General features: G+C 44.4%; 1 protein-coding gene across 1 annotated transcript in view; it reads left to right on the top strand.

Annotated features, from left to right (window-relative positions):
* Nucleotides 1–890: 890 nt before the first annotated feature.
* The window catches only part of LOC139556099 (dual specificity protein phosphatase 10-like), a 51863-nt gene continuing 38427 nt past the window's right edge, over nucleotides 891–14326 (top strand). The window contains exons 1-2 of the mRNA XM_071369638.1: nucleotides 891–992; nucleotides 5152–5240. The gene's annotated coding sequence lies outside the window, so the exon portion shown is untranslated. The remainder of the gene's footprint in view (nucleotides 993–5151; nucleotides 5241–14326) is intronic.

The following is a 14326-nucleotide window of genomic DNA, read 5'->3' as shown; positions in this document are numbered from 1 at the left end:
TCTTGGACCTAGACTTTGTGCTCCGGTACCACTTGCCGTGCGGTAGCAGAGAGAACAGTCTTTGACTAGGGTGGCTGGAGTCTGACAATTTTTAGGGCCTTCCTCTGACACCGCCTGGTATAGAGGTCCTGGATGGCAGGAAGCTTGGCCTCAGTGAAGAACTGGGCCGTTTGCACTACCCTCTGTAATGCCTTGCGGTTGGAGGCCGAGCAGTTGCCATACCAGGAAGTGGTGCAACCAGTCAGGATGCTCTCGATGGTGCAGCTGTAGAACCTTTTGAGGATCTGAGGACCCATGCCAAATCTTTTCAGTCTCCTGAGGGGGAATAGGTTTTGTCATGCCCTCTTCACGACTGTCTTGGTGGGCTTGGACCTTGGTGGGCTTGTTAGTTTGTTGGTGATGTGGACACCAAGGAACTTGAAGCTCTCAACCTGCTCCACTGTAGCCCCGTCGATGAGAATGGGGGAGTGCTCGGTCCTCTTATTCCTGTAGTCCACAATCATCTCCTTTGTCTTGATCACGTTGAGGGAGAGGTTGTTGTCCTGGCACCACACGGCCAGATCTTTGACCTCCCTATAGGCTGCCTCGTCGTTGTCGGTGATCAGGCCTACCGCTGTTGTGTCATCGGCAAACTTAATGATGGTGTTAGAGTTGTGCCTGGCCGTGCAATCATGCGTGAACAGGGAATACAGGAGGGGACTGACCACGCACCCCTGAGGGGCCCCTGTGTTGAGGATCAGCGTGGCGGATGTGTTGTTACCTACCCTTACCACCTGGGGGTGTCCTGTCAGGAATTCCAGGATCCAGTTGCAGAGGGAGGTGTTTAGTCCCAGGGTCCTTAGCTATCTGATGAACTTTGAGGGCACTATGGTGTTGAACGCTGAGCTGTAGTCAATGAATAGCATTCTCACATAGGTGTTCCTTCTGTCCAGGTGGGAAAGGGCAGTGTGGAGTGCAATAGAGATTGCATCATCTGTGGATCTTTTAGGGAGGTATGTAAATTGGAGTGGGTTTAGGGTTTCTGGGATAATGGTGTTGATGTGAGCTATGACCAGCGTTTCAAACTTTAGTCTGATAACTTTAGTCTGATAATATATGTTTGTGTTCAATATAATGCGTTTGTGATTCAATATTTGATATCTGGGTAGAAAAATATTTATATCCTGAATGAATGTACCGTAATTCACCCATAGGGAAATGACATTAATTCATTTAATTGAGCTCAAATGGCTAGAGGACTGTGTTTGTGCATGTGTGTGAAATGCAACTTTTGCCCATTTATATTTCTAGTCTTGTATATCAAAGGATGTCCATGAGTGTAGTCTTAAAAAGTAGTGACATCGTATTTCAAGTGGACTATCTTCATCTTCCACTTGAAATTCGAACTCATGTTTCAGTTGCTACATGTTTTGTAAAAATGCTCTCTGGGACGTCCAAAGCCCCCCGCCACACCTCACTCCTCCTATGTCTGGTATTTTATTAAGGCTACTTGAATAATGTACTTTTATTCAATGGGAATTCATTTTTCTGTCACTATGTCATTCTCTTTCGTGGGTGTTAAAAGACGCTTCCCTACACATGCTCTACTCCGTCATTCTCATGGTCTAACGTCTCAGGGGCTTGCTCCAGGTTGGGCCCCGTGCCAATTCAATAAACATAAGTGCTTGTAATGATTCTGTTGTAGGAGCTCGCCTTAACGTTGGCCATGCATGCAGTCAGTTGTTGCATCCGAAATTGCACCCTATTCCCTATGTATTGCACTAGTTTTGGGAGTGCACCATAGGGAATAGGGTGCCATTTGGCATGCAGTCAGTGCCTCAGTTGACCAGGGGATGTGGCTCTATGCGTCTATCTGCTCTGCAGTCATTACATAACCAGAGCGCTAGGCTAGGCTAGTTAGCCAAACCACAGTGCAGCTGGTCTGGGGAGAGAAGGCAGAGAGAGGGGAGTGCATCAGAGGAGGAACACATTGTCTGAGAATTCAACCTCACAGGGAGCAATTAGGAAAGGGACCAGTGATTTATACATACACTAGATGACTGAAAGGGGGTGATGTTTTGACGCCACCGTGCCTCCATATTGACACTCCCCCACCATTGTAAAATATATTTTGAAAGCTATAAAATAGCATTTAATTTCTACACTCGTTTTCGCCACATTTATTCTATTAGACACCTTAATTCATACTTTCAAATTATATTATGTGAGATAAACATAAAAATTTAAAATTTAAATATATTTTGTTCTGTGTATTGCACTGTTGAAGATGAATTCTCTGTGTATTTCATTCAAATTTATTTATAATACAGAAACCCAGCCTAAAACCCCAACCAGCAAGCAATGCAGATGTAGAAGCACGGTGGATAGGACAAACTCTCTAGAAAGGCAGGAACCTAGGAAGAAACCTAGAGAGGAACCAGGCTCTGAGGGGTGCCGAGTCCTCTTCGGCTGTGCCAGATGGAGATAGTACATGGCAATTAAGGCCAGATTGTTCTTCAACATGTTTAAACTTTCATAGATGACCAGCAGGGTCATTCGGAGGTCGAGACAGCAGGTGAGGTAGAGAGAAAGAGAGAGGGTCAAAACAGCAGGTCCGGGACAAGAAAGTACGTCCGGTGAACAGGTCAGGGTTCCATAGCTGCAGGCAAGACAGTTGAAACTGGTGCAGCAGCATGACCAGGTGGACTGGGGACAGCCAGGGGTCATCAGGCCAGGTATTTTCTGTATATCGTAACAAATTTCTTGTGACAAATGTTTTATGTTTTTAGGGGTGCGACTGTATCTAGGGTATTACGCAAGGTTAAATTTAGTTCCTCAGTTAGTTGGTTAACCGATTTTTGTACTCCGAAGTCCATGGGTAGGTGGAGAGAGTCTGGAAGGGCTTCAATTCATCTTTGTTTTGTCAGAATTTATAGCACAGCTTTTGATGATCCTTGGTTGGGGTCTGAGCAGAATATTGCAAACATAATAAGATGGAGGTCCGATAGTCCAGGATTAGGAGGAAAAACATTTAGATCCACAATATTTATTCCACGGGACAAAACTAGATTAAGGGTATGACTGTGGCAATGAGTAAGTCCGGAGACATGTTGGACAAAACCAACTGAGTTGAGGATAGCTCCGAAAACCTTTTGGAGTGGGTCTGTGGACTTTTCCATGTGAATATTTAAGTGACCAAAAATTTGAATATTATCTGCCATGACTACAAGGTCCGATAGGAATTCAGGAAACTCCGTGAGGATCACTGTATATGGCCCAGGAGGCCTGTAAACAGTAGCTATAAAAAGTGATTGAGTAGGCTGCGTAGATTTCATGACTAGAAGCTGAGCATCCCCACCGTTAGGGGATGCTCGGGGGATATGGTCACTAGTGTAACCAGGAGGAGAGGCCTAGTTTAACACAGTCAATTCATCATGCTTGAGCCATGTTTCAGTCAGGCCAGTCACATCAAGATTATGATCAGTGATTAGTTAATTGACTATGACTGGCTTGGAAGTGAGGGAACTAACATTAAGTAGCCCTGTTTTGAGATGTGAGATATCACAATCTCTTTCAACAATGACAGGAATGGAGGAGGTCTTTATTCCAGTGAGATTGCTAAGGCGAATACCGCCATGTTTAGTTTTGCTCAACCTAGATCGAGGCACAGACACCGTTTCAATGGGGATAGCTGAGCTGACTACACTGACTGTGCTAGTGGCAGACTCCACTAAGCTGGCAGGCTGGCTATCTCATTGTGGAGCTAGAGGAGTTAGAGCCATGTCTATGTTGATAGATAAGATATATCTTGTATTTTTATCATAAAAAGTGACAACATCAGTTTGAATGTGTATGAGCCTATTCATGGCTCCTTATCCAGGGGTCAGGCAGCAACACTGAAGACAAAGAATTGTGTTGCACATTGCATGGCTCACTATAGGTCACACTGATATGGCGTGGGACGGTTGATTGATATGGTTGACAGCCATTAGAATTGTGCCACATGTATCCATGTGTCAATGACTACACTGACCTCAGGCCTAGAGTGATAGACTATAGTGCCTGTAAAAATCCACCAGCAAGGAAATCAATGATTAAAACAAAAACAAATCAATGTATTGAGAATCAGATTGCCTGTAGACTGTTGACAATGCCACACAAGCACTGCTACTGCTGGATGATGCACACGGTACTCTTTTGTACAACTACCTCCCTTTGACTAACTACAAAGTCTAAGGGTAAACACTTCTCTTGAATCAAGACCTGGTCTGTATGGTTTCTGTTTTGTCCCTGGCTGTAGTCAGGTAATTAAACTGTATCTAAATGTTGCATTCTCATGTCTGACAACTGGCACAGTGGCCCTTCTTAGAGGTGATGATAATCGCTTATGATTGATCGTGGAAAACCACACGCAATAGCTCTTAAGGACTGTCCTAACTCAAGCCACCAGATGCTTGTTCTTCTCTCTCTATTTGGAAAACAGAGAGGGAGAGAGGTATTATATTCAGCCATTGCCTCATCAAACCATTGGCATAACAAACCTTTGCTCTGGTGACTGCTACTGCTGTGTGTGTGATACTTGTATAATACTGGCTTTGTCAGACACCGTCTTGTCTTTCCCAATCTCCCATGGCATTTGGTGAAATTAAGAAATAGAATGTCATCACAAACCGAAGATAAAAAATGTAAAAGAAGAAATCTATCGTTTTGAGAGCTTGTCACTTAAATCCAAAGTAAAATATTTTTGTAGAAAACCTCTCCATTATTATATAACTAGAGTAGCATACATAGTATAAACTATAATAACATAACATTATTATATAACTAGGTTACAGCAACAGGTCAACTAGGCACCATTTCTCTAGTCTAGCCCAATGGGTTAGTACTATCTGGGATCCTTGGGAGGTCCTTACCATAACATTAACTCTTAACCTTAACCATAACCCTTACCTTGACCATTTTAAATGTCAACTTCAATGGGGTAGGGACATCCCAAGGATCTAACCCAATGGTCATAAGATATGGATGGTGACATCCTCAGTGCTTACACCACAACACTGTTTTGGCTTCTGATTGGTCCCTGGTGGTCGTGCTGGTTGTTGGGGATCTATATCCATCTTAGTCCCTCCTGAACTTTTCCACATGCTGACCTTTGACCTCTAACCTCAACAGCATCTGTGGTCGAGAGAGAGAGAGACCAAGAGAAGAGAAGAGAAGAGGAGAGAGAGAGAGAGCACTAACACCTGTCTGTGTGAGGAGAGGTAATTATGAGTGTCACATTGAGGGAAATGGGGCACCAAACCCACACTATTTACATGTCCCTACAACTCTAATTATGGCCTGCTATCTCTCAGAGTTATTGAGGGACAAGCATACAAGACTAACTTGATTTAAACCCTTTGGCTCCCTAGGGATCATCAGTCATCTACAGCTCATACATGCACCTTGTAAATTAATTTTCAGTAACCTACTAGCAAAATTGTATCTGGGAAGGCACTGTAAAGCTGAGGGGACATATGAACTCCACCTAAAATCTTCAGTCTTCATCTTGTCTGTGCTTGATGATTTTCTGCAGCTCAAATGCCAAAATGAGTGCCTGGTACACATGACCAAATGCATTAAGGAAGTGGAGCAACCGGTCAACTGTGGGCAAAAGTCTCAGCCCCTCAGGGGGTGTGTGTGTGTGTGTGTGTGTGTGTGTGTGTGTGTGTGTGTGTGTGTGTGTGTGTGTGTGTGTGTGTGTGTGTGTGTGTGTGTGTGTGTGTGTGTGTGTGTGTGTGTGTGTGTGTGTGTGTGTGTGTGTGTGTGTGTGTGTGTGTGTGTGTGTGTGCGAGACACATACACAGTGGGGCATTCATAAGGTCTGGCCTGGTTCATAAGAGTGAACACATCAGTGAGCACATCAACCTCCTCTTTTAAACAGCTGACTGCTGGTCTCTGGGTGTAACTGGTGCAGAATTCATTACATTGGCCCTCTATTCACTTTCTCTCTCTCTTTCCCTCTTTCTCTGTTTCTCTCACTCCCTCACTCAGTCACCCACTCATTCACTCCCTCACTCAGTCACCCACTCATTCACTCCCTCACTCAGTCACCCACCCACTCAGTCACTCAGTCACTCAGTCACTCACTCACTCACTCACTCACTCACTCACTCACTCACTCACTCACTCACTCACTCACTCACTCACTCACTCACTCACTCACTCACTCACTCACTCACTCTCTGTATCCCTCTCTCCATAACTATCTCTCTCCCTCACTGTAGTCATGGTCTCTAATGTTCCTTTTGCTGACCCCTCGATGATGAGTAACTCTGAGTTTGAAGTCTAAGTATGAAATCTCAAATGTTTTCTCCCTGAGGTCAAGTCTAGGTACCGGCTCTGAGAAACACAGACATTCTTAAACACAGACAGAAATACATTCATGGCTCTGATCTCAGTGTGAACATGTCCTGTATGTGTATTTATACATGCTACAGCCATATGTTCCTTCCTTTGAACATGTGGCCTAAAGAGGGAACTCATTGACCTTTCCATCAGCTGCTGGATTTGACCTGCTCAGATTTCCATGCTCTCACATGAGACATACTGTACATATACTGCACAGGAGGTTGGTGGCACCTTAACTGAGCCATACAGAACTAATGTTTGACTGATGTGTTCTGAACAGATGTGGCGAAGCATCAACCATTAAGTATAGTCTACTAACTACAACAGCCCAGCATGGTTGGACCTGATGTCCCCCTGAAGACGTGTCTCACACGGGAGGTTGGTGGCACCTTAATTGGGGAGGACAGTCTCGCGGTAATGACTGGAGTGGAATACCATGTGGAAACCACGTGTTTGATGCATCAGACACGCGGTTTCCAACATGGTATTCCGCTCCAGCCATTACCACGAGACTGTCCTCCCCAATTAAGGTGCCACCAACCTCCCGTGTGTCTTCAGGGGGACATCAGGTCCAACCATGCTGGGCTGTTGTAGTTAGTAGACTATACTTAATGGTTGATGCTTCGCCACATCTGTTCAGAACACATCAGTCAAACATTAGTTCTGTATGGCTCAGTTGCTAGAGCATGGCACTTGCACAGCCAGGGTTATGGTTTCGATTCCTGGGGCCACCCACCCATACATATATATACACTGCTCCAAAAAATAAAGGGAACACTTAAACAACACAATGTAACTCCAAGTCAATCACACTTCTGTGAAATCAAACTGTCCACTTAGGAAGCAACACTGATTGACAATAAATTTCACATGCTGTGCAAATGGAATAGACAAAAGGTGAAAATTATAGGCAATTAGCAAGACACCCCCAATAAAGGAGTGGTTCTGCAGGTGGTGACCACAGACCACTTCTCAGTTCCTATGCTTCCTGGCTGATGTTTTGGTCACTTTTGAATGCTGGCGGTGCTTTCACTCTAGTGGTAGCATGAGACGGAGTCTACAACCCACACAAGTGGCTCAGGTAGTGCAGCTCATCCAGGATGGCACATCAATGCGAGCTGTGGCAAGAAGGTTTGCTGTGTCTGTCAGCGTAGTGTCCAGAGCATGGAGGCGCTACCAGGAGACAGGCCAGTACATCAGGAGACGTGGAGGAGGCCGTAGGAGGGCAACAACCCAGCAGCAGGACCGCTACCTCCGCCTTTGTGCAAGGAGGATCACTGCCAGAGCCCTGCAAAATGACCTCCAGCAGGCCACAAATGTGCATGTGTCTGCTCAAACGGTCAGAAACAGACTCCATGAGGGTGGTATGAGGGCCCGACGTCCACAGGTGGGGGTTGTGCTTACAGCCCAACACCGTGCAGGACGTTTGGCATTTGCCAGAGAACACCAAGATTGGCAAATTCGCCACTGGCGCCCTGTGCTCTTCACAGATGAAAGCAGGTTCACACTGAGCACATGAGCACATGTGACAGACGTGACAGAGTCTGGAGACGCCGTGGAGAACGTTCTGCTGCCTGCAACATCCTCCAGCATGACCGGTTTGGCGGTGGGTCAGTCATGGTGTGGGGTGGCATTTCTTTGTGGGGCCGCACAGCCCTCCATGTGCTCGCCAGAGGTAGCCTGACTGCCATTAGGTACCGAGATGAGATCCGCTGGAGGTCATTTTGCAGGGCTCTGGCAGTGCTCCTCCTTGCACAAAGGCGGAGGTAGCGGTCCTGCTGCTGGGTTGTTGCCCTCCTGCGGCCTCCTCCACGTCTCCTGATGTACTGGCCTGTCTCCGGGTAGCGCCTCCATGCTCTGGACACTACGCTGACAGACACAGCAAACCTTCTTGCCACAGCTCGCATTGATGTGCCATCCTGGATGAGCTGCACTACCTGAGCCACTTGTGTGGGTTGTAGACTCCGTCTCATGCTACCACTAGAGTGAAAGCACCGCCAGCATTCAAAAGTGACCAAAACATCAGCCAGGAAGCATAGGAACTAAGAAGTGGTCTGTGGTCACCACCTGCAGAACCACTCCTTTATTGGGGGTGTCTTGCTAATTGCCTATAATTTCCACCTTTTGTCTATTCCATTTGCACAACAGCATGTGAAATTTATTGTCAATCAGTGTTGCTTCCTAAGTGGACAGTTTGATTTCACAGAAGTGTGATTGACTTGGAGTTACATTGTGTTGTTTAAGTGTTCCCTTTATTTTTTGGAGCAGTGTATATATTCACAGTACATTCGGAAAGTTTTCAAACCCCATGACTTTTTCCACATTTTGTTACGTTACAGCCTTATTCTAAAATGTATTCAATTGTATTTTGTTCTCATCAATCTACACACAATACCCCATAATGACAAATCAAATACAGGTTTATAGAATTTTAGCAAATGTAAAAAAAAAAATGAAACATCAAATTTGCATAAGTATTCAGACTCTTGTGTGCCAAGCCTGACACTACAGGCTTGGCACACCTGTATTTGGGGTGTTTCTCCCATTCTTCTCTGCAGATCCTCTCAAGCTCTGTCAGGTTGGATGGGAAGTGTCACTGCACAGCTGTTTACAGGTCTCTCCAGAGATGTTCGATCAGGTTCATGTCCGGGCTCTGGCTGGGTCACTCAAGCACATTCACAGACTTGTCCCAAAGCCACTCCTGTGTTGTCTTTGCTGTGTGCTTAGGGTCGTTGGCCTGTTGGAAGGTAAACCTTCACCCAAGTGTGAGGTCTTGAGCGCTCTGGAGCAGGTTTTCATCAAGGATCTCTCTGTACTTTGTTCCGTTCATCTTTCCCTCAATCCTGACTAGTCTCCCAGTCCCTGCCGCTGAAAAACATCCCCTCAGCATGATGTTGCCACCACCGTGCTTCACCGTAGGGATCGGGCCAGGTTTCCTCCAGACGTGACGTTTGGCATTCAGGCCAAAGAGTTCAATCTTGGTTTCATCAGACCAGAGAATCTTGTTTCTCATGGTCTGAGAGTCTTTAGGTGCCTTTTGGCAAACTCCAAGAGGGCTGTCATGTGCCAACGCTAGGAAGAGTCTTGGTGGTCCCAAATGTCTTCTATTTAAGAATGATGGAGGCCACTGTTTTCTTGGGGACCTTTAATGCTGCAGACATTTTTTGGTACCCTTCCCCGGATCTGTGCCTCGACACAATCCTGTCTCAGAGCTCTAAGGACAATTCCTTCGACCTCATGGCTTGGTTTTTTCTCTGGCATGCACTGTCAACTGTGGGACCTTATTTAGACAGGTGTGTGCCTTTCCAAATCATGTCCAATTAATTGAATTTTAAGGACATATTGGGTAAAATGGCACTTTATCTCTGTTCTTTTTTAATCTGATTAGTAAATAAATATCGATTACGGTCCCATTCTCACTTGCATTTAACAGTACCAAGAATTAGAACAGGTCATGGTAGAAATAGTTTTAGTTACTCAGCTCTGTGGTCCTGGAATTCTCTCCTGAGTCTCATAGCAAAGGGTCTGAATACTAAGTTATTTCAGTTTTTTATCTTTAATACATTTGTAAACATTTTTAAGAAACTGTTTTCGTTTTGGTTTTTTGGGGTGTTGTGTGGAGATTGGTGAGGATTTTATTTTTATTTAATCCATTTTAGAATAAGGATGTAATGTAACAAAATGTGGAAAAAGTGAAGGGGTATGAATGCTTTCCAAGTGCACTGTATATGTAAAATGTATGCACGCATGACTGTAAGCCGCTTTGGATAACAGTGTCTGCTAAATGGCTATTATTATTATTTTAGTCACCCTGGGACCCTTTCTGTATCATATGAAGATCCATGGTGAATCCATTTGTGTCTGACTGACAAATATAATTTTTCTCTATCATGCGGCTTCATTGATGTTCAGTGATCAACAGATGCTTTTAAGAACAATGGTTGTGAATGAAGTGGGGAAGTTCAGTTTGTTGTGCCTTTGACTATGCCACCTGCTTAGTCCTCAGTCTCTCTCTCTCTGTATGATATGCAAAAAGGTGGAGAAGCCTTTCACTCTGACCTTTACATTTTGTATTTCTAATCAAATATAGAAAACATTGACATGTGCCCACAATTTTTTTGAATCAGTTATTCCATTTCATCCTTTACAATGGTTGACATCTTGGCCTTTGGCTATTGTTATGTATGTACTGCATACCTTCTAACTATAGCTTGTTCTACTACCATATCATATCACTATATAGTATTGCAACGGGCATCCTCAAAAATGTCCCTGAATAAGAAATCAAGATGGGAATGGTAAACTTAAATGTTGTAGTAGTGATGCCTGGACATCTAATGGGCATTACCACCAACATATGTGAAATCTATCAAGTGAAAGCAATGGCCCTTAAAAAAGGCTTCCCCTTTTAGCAGGGTCTCCATGGGGCTATCGGTCCTGTTAAAGCCATTCTAGCTTCGACAGGGCCTGAAATTTACTGATGTCTTTGTCACAGTGCCTCTGAGAATAGCAAGCGAGACCACAGGTAGACGTGCGTCACAATTGTTTATCTAATTAATCATTGTTACGCGCAGCAGACTGAGTCTAGAGAGAGAGAGAGAGAGAGAGAGAGAGAAAGGGAGAAAAAATATGCTTTAATTTTATGCCTGACATGGCATGGCCCTGCAAAATTCTGTCTGTGTTGTTCGGTGCAGCACAGTCTGGGTTTAATTGAGTTTTCTCGTCCCTCACTATTTCTCTCTTGCTCCCTCTTTCATTTGTGCTCACACACATACACACAGGGCTGGCCCCAGACATAAATGGCATTAGAGGTTACTTAGGGCCCCAAGCTGCTAGTGAAACCCCACCCCCCAGCGGGAACTCAGTCGGGGTCTCAACTTACTGTTGACAGCGCAGGAGGCTGCTGAGGGGAGAACAGATCATAGTAATTGCTGGAACGGAGTAAATAGAATGGCATCAAACACCTGGAAACCATGTGTTGATGTATTTGATACCATTCCACTAATTCCACTACAGTCATTACCACGAGCACGTTCTCCACAATTAAGGTGCCACCAACCTCCTGTGGTTGAGAGTTAGAATATTAGGCTACACAAGGTGCAAGTTCGGAATTGGGTTACGCATCAGCAATTCTGTATACGTCTGGCCCTTCTTTGGACACTGGGTTAACAAACCTCCAAACGAGCTTCAATGCCATACAACACTCCTTCTATGGCCTCCAACTGCTTTTAAATGGTAGTAAAACTAAGTGCATGCTCTTCAACCGATTGCTGCCCGCACCCGTCTGCCCGACTAGCGTCACTACTCTGGACGGTTCTGACTTAGAATATGTGGACAACTATGAATACCTAGGTGTCTGGCTAGACAGTAAACTCTCCTTTCAGTTTCACACTAAGCATCTCCAATCCAAAATTAAATCTAGAATCGGCTTCCTATTTCGCAACAAAGCCTCCTTCACTCATGCTGCCAAACATATTCTCGTAAAACTGACTATCCTACCAATTCTTGACTTTGGCAATGTCATTTACAAAATAGCCCCCAACACTCTACTCAGCAAACTGGATGTAGTCTATCACAGTGCCCTCCGTTTTGTCACCAAAGCTCCATATACTACCCACCACTGCGACCTGTATGCTCTCGTTGGCTGGCCCTTGCTACATATTCGTCGCCAAACCCACTTGATCTAGGTCATCTATAAGTCTTTGCTAGGTAAAGCCCCGCCTTAACTCAGCTCACTGGTCACCATAGCAACACCCACCTGTAGCACGCGCTCCAGCAAATAAATTTCACTGGTCATCCCCAAAGCCAACACCTCCTTTGGCCGCCTTTCCTTCCAGTTCTCTGCTGCCAATGACTGTAACGAATTGCATAAATCACTGAAGCTGGAGTCTTATATCTCCCTCTCTAACTTTAAGCATCAGCTGTCAGAGCAACTTACCGATCGATCACTGTACCTATACACAGCCAATTTGTAAATAGCACACCCAACTACCTCATCCCCATATTGTTATTTATCTTTTTGCTCTTTTGTACCCCAGTATCTCTACTTAAACATCATCATCTGCACATCTATCACTCCAGTGTTAATGCTAAATTGTAATTATTTCACCACTGTGGCCTATTTATTGCCTTACCTCCCTAATCTTCTACATTTGCACACACTGTACATAGATTTTTCTATTGTTTTATTGACTGTACGTTTGTTTATGTGTAACTCTGTGTTGTTGTTTTTGTCGCACTGCTTTGCTTTATCTCTGCCAGTTCGCAGTTGTAAATGAGAACTTGTTCTCAACTGGCCTAACTGATTAAATAAAGGTTAAATAAATAAAATAAATAAATGAGTATCTTGTCATGTCATTCACTGACAGTCACTAGCCATGTCAACAAAACATTTTGAGATAGGTAAAATGGTCTAGCCAGCTATCTAAACTTGCAGTTAACATGGCCATTTTCTGACCAGTCATGCAGGGAACGTGTCCAGAGGCCCTGACTTCTAGGGGCCCCCATTGATTTTTTAGTCACTCACACTAAGACATCTTTAACATAGCATGAGTCATGGCAAAATGTGTAGAATTGCAGGAAATTAGCTTTAAAACTGAAAACATTTATCTCCACCCTATGGAAAAATGGGTAGAATTCAAAGAAATGCGTCATTAAATTGAACAAATTTCTCTCTGCCCCACGGCAAAAATTTGTAGACTTTCAGGAAATTCACTTTAAAACGTATCAACCAAATCTCGCTTAGGGCCCTCAAAAGGCTGGAGCCGGCCCTGCATACACATGCATGCATGTAGGCATTCACACACAAGTGCGCATGCACTCACACACACACAAACACAGACTGCAGCGAGAGTGACTCAGAGGTCTCGCTTGAGTTAGTCTGCAAGTCTCAGAGGATTTGTAATCTAAGCTAAAATCCAGATTCACAGAGTGACATCTTGGTAGAGCTGCAATATATTTAAATTCAGTATGGTATGGCTAGAGAGAGGGAGAGAGCGAGAAAGGTGGGGGGATGGAGGGAAGGAGCGAGACAGAGAGGGAAGGAGAGTGATATTTCTGCTATGCTAGTCGGGCTTAACATTTTGATATGTTCGCCAATGCTGCTTGGCACTACAAGCAGAGAGGAGATAACAGAGAATGACTGCAGGCTACAGCTGCAGAATACTCTCTGTTACAAGAGGGAAGAACAAAATGATGATGAAAATAGAACTCCAACTCATAAATGACAAGACTCTTAGTGGAGTTTGAATCACAAGCTAGCCACACTCTTAGAAATAAAGGGTTCTAAAAGGGTTCTTTGGCTGTCCCCATCAGAGAAACATTTTTGGTTCCAGGTAGAACTCCTTTTGGTTCCGTGTAGAACCCTTTGTGGAAATGGTTCTATGTGGAACCCAAAAGGGTTATACCTGGAAGCAACAGGTTTCTACCTGCAATCAAAAAAGGTTATTCGAAGGGTTCTCCTATGAGGACAGTTGAAGAATCCTTTTAGGTTCTAGAAAGCACCTTCGTATACACTCAAAACTAATGCGATTAGGTGCGATTAGGGTTGATTTCTATTCCTCGAAGAACAATGGTGTTCCTTCAAAGGTACACATATGATCCTGCACAATACTATTCAATACATAGATCAGTGTTTGACTGGGGCAGGAGCTCACCGGAGCTGAGTACCGGCACATCAAATGTTCTACTGTTTGAGCTCCTGTTCCTCTTATAGAATATTCGCTCAAAAGTATTGTGGAGCTCCTATACCTAAATATAAACAGTCCCGGCACCCAAAATGAGAACCGCCACCTATTTCAGTCCCAGTCAAGCACTGACATAGATATATTGCACATGTATAGCTGTGTCTCTGTGGTCCTGTACCTCACTATGGTATATACATGTTTACTGCTGTGACATGATTTCCGTGTGCTCGTTGTATACTAACACTGACATCAACATTATGATAAAACCAGTA

This window comes from Salvelinus alpinus, chromosome 27 (assembly GCF_045679555.1).
Source record: "Salvelinus alpinus chromosome 27, SLU_Salpinus.1, whole genome shotgun sequence".
In the NCBI taxonomy this organism is placed as follows: Eukaryota; Metazoa; Chordata; class Actinopteri; order Salmoniformes; family Salmonidae; genus Salvelinus; species Salvelinus alpinus.
This window is presented reverse-complemented; position numbering and strand designations above follow the sequence as displayed.